At 43.3% G+C, this 8,583-nt stretch overlaps 1 pseudogene; it reads left to right on the top strand.

Annotated features, from left to right (window-relative positions):
- On the top strand, window positions 6,172-6,838 carry Gm13841 (predicted gene 13841; annotated as a pseudogene).

Raw genomic sequence — 8,583 nt, 5'->3', positions numbered from 1 at the left:
GATCTCATTATGGGTGGTTGTGAGCCACCATGTGGTTGCTGGGATTTGAACTTAGGACCTTTGGAAGAACAGTCAGTGCTCTTACCCACTGAGCCATCTCACCAGCTTTTCAAGACAGGGTTTCTCTGCGTGCCCAAGGAGGCTAGAAGAGGGCATCAGGTCACCTAGAACTGAAGTTACATACGTGTGGTTCTGAGCGGCCCAGAATCAGTGCAAGGAACCAGGCTTGGGTCCTCGGCACAAGCAGCATGCTCTCTCAATTCCTGAGCTGTCTCTCCAGTTCACCACAGGATGTTTTAAATGAATATCCCATGAGCTTATGAATGAATGAATGAATGAATGAATGAATGCATGAATGAACGAACGAATGAGCTTCACTACTCTTTTATGGCTTATGGATGTAGGGGAGTCAGTGGAGCTGGATTACATAGGAAGGTTAGTTGAGCAAACCCAGGGCAGGGGAGGGATAGTCTGCTCCGGTTCCTGCCTCTAGGTTCCTGCTTGAGGTCCTGCCCTGGCTCCCCTCACTGATGGACTGTAAACTGGAAGCTGAAATAAACCCTCTCCTCCCACAAGACACGCTTGATCAGTGTCTTATCACACCAACAGAAAAGCAAATATGGATATACACATCCTAAACAAATAAGAAATAACGAATAGCTGCCAACCTCCTAACAGCAAGGACCTTGGATGGCTTCTTCAAGTACCCAACCCACTAGAGTACTACTCAGGGCAGAAGTCCAAACCCTGTAATTATCTGTTGAATATGAAGGACACAGAGTTCTGCTTCCCTTCTTGGGGGGCAGAGGTACTTGCTGTGTGGGAATACATATACACACATACACACACATATATATTATATTTCTATTATACATTCTATTATACATTAATACATAATATATTCAATTACATACAATCATATATAATATGCACAAATTTTATATTACCTGTATGATCATATAATTTATGTATTCTATATAATCAATTATATACTATATAATTAATATATAATGTATTATAAACATTGGGGAGTATGTATTAATTAGTTAATATATAACATAATTACATATTAATGTGCAATTGTATTAATAACATTATGCTGTATGTTAATTGACATATAAATAATAATCTTTTTGCAATATAATAACTATATGATGTATATTACTTATAGCATATATATATTTAAGATAATTCTGATATCAGAAACACTTTCATATTAAATAAATTATCCCCAGATGAAATCCACCAGGAGTCATAGGCAGAGGAAAATCTGATTTTAACAGAGGTCTCCTAGGGTCACCCTTTCTGCTGATCCACCCAGTAGCTTTGCCTAGATCCCTGGCAAAATGTCACACTGACAGCCAAATCCTGTTTGCACACCCCTGTACCAGAGCTGTACACAGCACCTAAATTATAGGTAGATGTACTGTCGGGGAAAAAATAACATTGCCTGTAGATTTTTCAGAGTTTCTAATTTCAGAAGAATTATAACCTCATTGCAAAAGTGTTGAAAACAGAGAAACATGCATGAAAAGGCTGCTCCAGCAGAGGGAAGTGTATGTATCTTCCAAGCTGTTTCTATAAGTGTGTATGTGTGTGTGGGGGGGTGTCTCTCTGTGTGTATGTGCACGTTTGTGTGCATGTGGTGTGTGTCCGTGGTGTGTATGTGTTTGCACGTTTGTGTATGTGGTATGTGTGGTATATATGTGGATGTCATGTTCATATGTGTGTGATATGTGTTTGTATTTGCATGTATGTGTGTATGACGTGTGTGTATGTTTGTATGTGGTGTACGTGTGTCTTTGTATGTCTGTGTATGTTGTGTCTGTGTGTATGCATGTTTGTGTGTGGTGTTTGTACATTTTTGTATCAGTATGTGGTATTCATATGTGTGTATAATGCATGTGTTTGCATGCATGTGGGGAGTGTTTGCTCATTTGTTTTTGTGTGTTTGCATGTTTGTGTGTGTGGCATGTGTGTGTATGTGGTGTATCTGTGTGTTTGTATGTCTGTGTATGTATGGTATGTGTGTGGTGTTCATGTGTGTGTGTCATATGTGTGTTTGAATGTTTTGGGGGTGTGTTTGTACATTTGTGTTTGTGTGTTTGCATGTGTGTGTGTATGTGGTATATGTGTGTTTGTATGTCTGTGTATGTGGTATCTATGTGTATGAATGTTTGTGTGTGGTGTTTGCAAGTTTGTGTATGTGGTAGGTGGTATATATGTGGATTTGGTGTTCATATGTATATGTGGTGTGTGTGTTTGTATGTATGTGGGGTGTATGTTTGCACATTTGTGTTTGTGTGTTTGCATGTTTGTGTATGTGGTATCTATATCTGTGTATGTGTGGTATGTGTGTGTATGTATGTCTGTGTATGTGTGGTATATGTGTGCATGTGGCATTCATGTGTGTGTGTTTGCATATTTGTGTGTGTGAGTGCAGGTGCACAGATACCGTTACATGTGAGAGGCTGTCTGAAGACAGCTGGGTTTTCAGGTTGGGTCCCTTTGTCTAACTCCTGCTTATACTAGTCTAGATGACCCATTAGCTTCCAGGAACTGTCCTGTCCCTGCCTTGTCTTGCTTTGTGAGGACCCTGGAATTATAGACATGTGTTGCCATGCCTGGCTATGTATCTGGGTTCGAGGAACCCAAACTTAAGTCCTCACTCTTGCAAGGTGAGTGCTTCACCAACCAATCTCCTTCCCAGCCCCTTCTGTGACTGTCTTAAAAGTGAAATGGAAGCATGTTGGAGTATATATTCCTTCCTTTGTAGCATCATGGGTGATATTTTTATTTAGTTACTATTAACACAAAGGTGTTTATTCACATGCTATAAACTAGTTAAATACTTTTCAAGGATTTAATTCTGTGTCTTTTGACTTTACAACTCATCCATCCTTTGTTTCCACTTTGTGAAACAGCACCGACTTGCAGATTTTGTGCCAACTTCCCCAGTCACCATGGATTATGGTGGATGTGCCTAGTTCTATTCACATGCTAACTTTAGTATCTGAATTAGGTCTTTATTGCTATGAACAAAACACCATGGCCAAAAGCAACTTAAAGGAGGAAGAGCTTATTTGGCTTACAGGTCAGTATATCACCAGGGGAAGCCAAGGCAAGAACTCAAGCAGGGACTGGAACATAAGCAATAGAGGAACTCTGCTCACTGGCTTTCTCCTCTCAGCTTGCTCAGTCTGCTTTCTTATAACACCCAGGAACACCAGCCCAGAGATGACACCGCCCACAGTGGGTTGGGCCTAGGGGTGACACCGCCCACAGTGGGCTCGGTACTCCCACATCAGTCATAATTGTGCTTACAGGCCAATTGGATGGAGACATTTTCTACATTGAAGTTCCTCTTCCTAAAAAACTAGCTGTGTCCAGTTGACAGAAGCCAATCATTACAACCAGGTAGCATCAATTTTTAAAATATTTGTTTATCTAAAAGGTGAATAGGCAAATTCCATGGTCATTGTTAATTAGCATCTAATTATTAGTGAGCTTGAGTGAATGTGTATTTTGCTTGTTTGGATTTGTTTTCTTTTTTTTTAAGATTTATTTTATGTCTTTTTGTTTTTTTTTTTTTTTTGTTTTTGTTTTTTTGTTTTTGTTTTTTGTTTTTTTGAGACAGGGTTTCTCTGTGTAGCCCTGGCTGTCCTGGAACTCACTCTGTAGACCAGGTTGACCTTGAACTCAGAAATCCACCTGCCTCTGCCTCTTGAGTGCTGAGATTAAAGATGTGCGCCACCACGCCCGGCTCTACTTTATGTATTTTATGTATATGAGTACACTGTGGCTGTACTGATGGTTGTGAGCTATCATGTGGTTGCTGGGAATGAAGCATCCTTGTTTCTGTCAGCCCCGCTCTCTCTGGCCTAAAGATTTATTTATTATTATATCTAAGTACACTGTAGCTGTTTTTTTTTAATCCCCCCCCCCCCAGACAGGGTTTCTCTGTGTAGCCCTGGCTGTCCTGGAACTCACTCTGTAGACCAGGCTGGCCTCAAACTCAGAAATCTGCCTGCCTCTGCCTCCCAAGTGCTGAGAGTGCACCACCACCGCCAGGCTTGTAGTTGTTTTCATATACCCCAGAAAAGGTGTCAGATCTCATTACAGATGGTTGTGAGCCACCATGTGGTTGCTGAGATTTGAACTCAGGACCTTTGGAAGAGCAGTCAGTGCTCTTAACCGCTGAGCCATCTCTCCAGCCCAGATTCGGTGTTTTTTGTTTGTTTGTTTGTTTGTTTGTTTGTTTACTGATTGATTTTTAATTTTTTATATAGGATCTTATGTAGTTGAGATTAACCTTGAACTCAATATAGTTGAGCCTGGCCTTGAACTCCCAACCCTCCTGCCCCTCTGCCTCCCCAGTGCTGGGTTACAGGTACACACCATCACCACATTCAGCTGTGGTTTTTATAAGAACTGCCCTTTCACGTCCTCCAAGTCGATTCCCACTGTTTGTCTTTTTCTTATTGATGTCTAGAGCCCTTGCCGAACTCAGAAATCAGGTGTTATTATGAAAGTGGAGAGTTTATGTAACATGGCTTGTTATCGATCATCTAAGTTATTTTCAAGTTCTGAAAATGAAAATTGGAGCCTCTCAGCTCAGTCACCAGGGAGAGTCATCCAGGGGCTGCTGTTCCTAACATACCACCATGTCTTCCCTAGAAATGTTCACGTCATTAGCTGGGGGTGGAAGTCAGGCATCAGGATGCTGCAGGGTTTCTCAGCATCAGCACCATGGACATTTTGTCACGAGAACTTTCTGTTGTCGGGAGCTATCCTGAGTACTGTATTGCTAAATATCTCTTAGGGTCACTATACTCTCTCCTCCCATTGCAACCTGAGTAAGAACCACTCACCTATGGCATTTAATTTGCCAGCCAATGTAATGTTAGAGACCACTTGGAGGCAGACAGTTTTTTGCAACCTACTTTTAATAAGGGCTGAACATCTCCTCTAGCCCACCACCCAGAAGAGGTAGTGGAAGAGAAAAGTTCTCAGGATATGGGGGTAGTGAACCTGCTCAGCAATAGTTCTTTGCGGGGCAAGCTTGATCTTCTTCAGCAGTCCCATAGCAAACACCAAATATGATTGAGCAGCTGCAGACCGGTCCGCTAGGCAGGCAAACACCAGGCACAAACCAGCAGCTACAGTCCAGTGCTTTCAGCAGGCAGACACCAGGCAGCTGTAGTTCAATTCTGAAGAAACCACCAGGCTCGCCAACCAGCCTGAGGCGAGGCCACTGAAGCACTAAGCTGCCTCAGAAACCTCAGGAGCAGTTCTTGGGCGAGTTTCTCTCAATGGCGGCATTACCACAAGCTGAGCTCAACAACACTATGTAAGGCAAACCAACACATGCGTGTCGTTCGCAAAGAATGGCGAGGCGGGAGCAAACCAAACCAATGCTCAGTTCTCGTCTCCCACTGACTGTGGGGTCATAATTATACTCCTTCCTCATGTGTCCTTTCACGTGTCTGCAATATCCAAACACCCTTTCACCTATGTCTGCTTCAGGAAAACATCCTTTCACCCCTGTGCCTCAGCAGAACATCACTTGACATGACTGACTTTCCAAAGAAACCAGAAGTTTCCACTTCAACCACTGGTAGATCTAGTGCGGCAGTGACCATTTCCAAGTACACAGGCATTGCATTCACCTCCGGTTATTTCCTCAGGATAAACCACAAAGCTATCGGCGTCCCAAGGCCTCTGACACCCTTTTATCACGTCCTTAAAAGGAGCACCCTGAGCTGCAGAGATGGCTCAGTGGTTAGACACACTTGCTGCTCTTCCAGAGTTTACAGAGTTCCAGTCTCAACCATCCAGTCACATCGGAGGGCTCAGTATCACCCAGAACTCCAGCCCCCAGGATGCAGTGCGCTCTTCTCTGACCTCTGAGGGCACCCACATTCACGTGCATAAACCCACACATAGCACACACATATGCATGATTAAAAATAAATTAAAGCCGGGCAGTGGTGGCACACACCTTTAATCCCAGCACTTGAGAGGCAGAGGCAGGCAGATTTCTGAGTTCGAGGCCAGCCTGGTCTACAGAGTGAGTTCCAGGACAGCCAGGGCTACACAGAGAAAACCTGTCTCGAAAAACTAACAAACAAAAAAATTAATTAATTAATTAATTAAAAATTTAAAAAGGGTTTTCTCTTCCGGTCTCCGGCGCTGCGGGAGCCGCGGGTTACCGTGCAGACATGGCCAAGTCCAAGAACCACACCACACACAACCAGTCCCGCAAATGGCACAGAAATGGCATCAAGAAACCACGGTCGCAAAGATACGAATCTCTTAAGGGGGTTGACCCCAAGTTCCTGAGGAACATGCGCTTTGCCAAGAAGCACAACAAGAAAGGCCTGAAGAAGATGCAGGCCAACAATGCAAAGGCAGTGAGTGCGCGCGCAGAGGCCATCAAGGCCCTGGTGAAGCCTCAGGCCATCAAGCCCAAGATGCCAAAAGGCCCCAAACTCAAGCGGCTGGCTTTCATCGCTCACCCTAAGCTTGGGAAGCGGATTCGAAGCTACATGGCCAAGGGTCAGAGGCTCTGCCAACCGAAGCCTAAGGTCCAAACCAAGGCAGGGGCCAAAGCTCCAGCTAAGGCCCAGGCTTCAGCTCCAGCCCAGGCTCCCAAAGGTGCTCAGGCCCCCAAAGGTGCCCAGGCCCCTGTGAAGGCCCCATAGAAATGACTCCTGCCAGTGTGAAGACAGACGGACTGCTGTGACACACCTCCCCACACACTATTTGCAGATGACCAGTGTCCTATGCTGTTCTTACAAATAAACTCAGGCAAGATCTGTTAAAAAAAAAAAAAAAATTTAAAAAGGGTCAGAGAGATGGCTCAGTAGTTGAGTACTTCCTGGTGCTGCAGAGGGCCCAGGTTCATTTCCCAGCACCCACATCCCAGATCACAACTGCCTATAATTCCAGTTCCAGGGGAATCTGACACTTCTCCTGGCCTCTGAGGATGCCACTTCCAACATGTTGCACACACGCACAAGCACATACACACGGGTACTCACATATACACATAAAAATTAAACATTAAAAAAAAATATCCTTTCTAGGCAGTGGTGGCTTACGCCTTTAATCCCAGCACTTGGGAGGCAGAAGCAGGTGGATTTCTGAGTTCGCGGCCAGCCTGGTCTACAGAGTGAGTTCCAGGACAGCCAGGACCATACAGAGAAACCCTGTCTTGAAAAACCAAAAAAAAAAAATCCTTGATAAATTTAAAACATGAGAATGAGAGCTGGAGAGATGACTCAGTGGTTAAGAGCACTGACTGCTCTTCCAGAGGTCCTGAGTTCAATTTCCAGCAACCACATGGTGGCTCACAACCATCTGTAATGAGATCTGATGCCCTCTTCTGGTGTGTCTGAAGACAGCAATGTACTCACATTAAATAAATAAATAAATAAATAAATAAATAAATAAATAAATAAATCTTTTTAAAAATCCAGCAAAGAGAAAAAAAATTTAAATATTAACATCAAAATATTTAAAACATGATTAAAAAGTAATTCCCTGGACTGCTAGGTTAAAATGCAAATTCCAGATCCCCCACAATCAGCTTACCGAATGAGACTCTCTGGGCAGGAAACAGGAGACCTTGCATATTTACCAAGGTCCCCAAGTAATTACCAGGCACTTATCAGTTCAAGCACCATTGCGTTAGGTTGGTAGTTTTTAAGAATATTACAATTACCTGGAGAATTTAAAAAGAAAAAAGATGATTACTGGATTCTAATCTAATCTGTGTCAACCAGATCAGCCTGGAGAGAATGTCTTCTTGGTCACTTCCCAAGGTGATTTGGTTTGCAGTTGGTATTGAGAGCTAAATTGTAATTGAAGCATTCTTTAACTGGTTAAAATTAAACAACCCTAAACACCATCTTTAAATTCTGACTGTAGATAATAGGTAATTTCTCTCTCCATACATTCACCTATTTATCTATCCATGTATGCATACAACTATCTATCTAACCCCACCCATCCATCCATCCATCTACCTATCCATCCATCCATCCATCTGCCTAGCCATTCATTCATCCATCCATCCACCTACCCATCCATACGTACACTCAATCATCTATCCATCCATCTATCTATCTATCTATCTATCTATCTATCTATCTATCTATCTATCTATCTATCTCTATCTCTCTGTCTCTGGAATTTGCTGTATTTTTTATGTTGAGAGAAGAAACCTTCATTCTTTTGACTGCTGTCAGTGGGGAACCGCAGTGAGGCAGCTCTTGCATCTCTACCCTGCACGATGCTAATTAAGGTCTTGAGATGGTCTGGAGTGCGGGCTGCTGTCTGCAACTTAGCATTCAGCAGCCTCCTGCTAATCAGCAGTGCAGATGGCTCTGAGCCACTCTCCGGTACCTGAGCTCAGTGGGCTGTTCTGCACAGCCCCCTTGTCATATAATAGACCTCTTTTCTGCCAGTTCATGAGAGAGAGAGAGAGAGAGAGAGAGAGAGAGAGAGAGAAAGCAGAGAAATTTAGGGAAATTGCTCAAGGTCTTACTAATGTCATAAGCAAGGGTAAAGTCGCCAGAG

Source organism: Mus musculus, chromosome 5, assembly GCF_000001635.26.
Source record: "Mus musculus strain C57BL/6J chromosome 5, GRCm38.p6 C57BL/6J".
Taxonomy (NCBI): domain Eukaryota; kingdom Metazoa; phylum Chordata; class Mammalia; order Rodentia; family Muridae; genus Mus; species Mus musculus.
The sequence above is the reverse complement of the archived record's forward strand: the minus strand, read 5'-3'. Positions and strand labels throughout refer to the sequence as shown.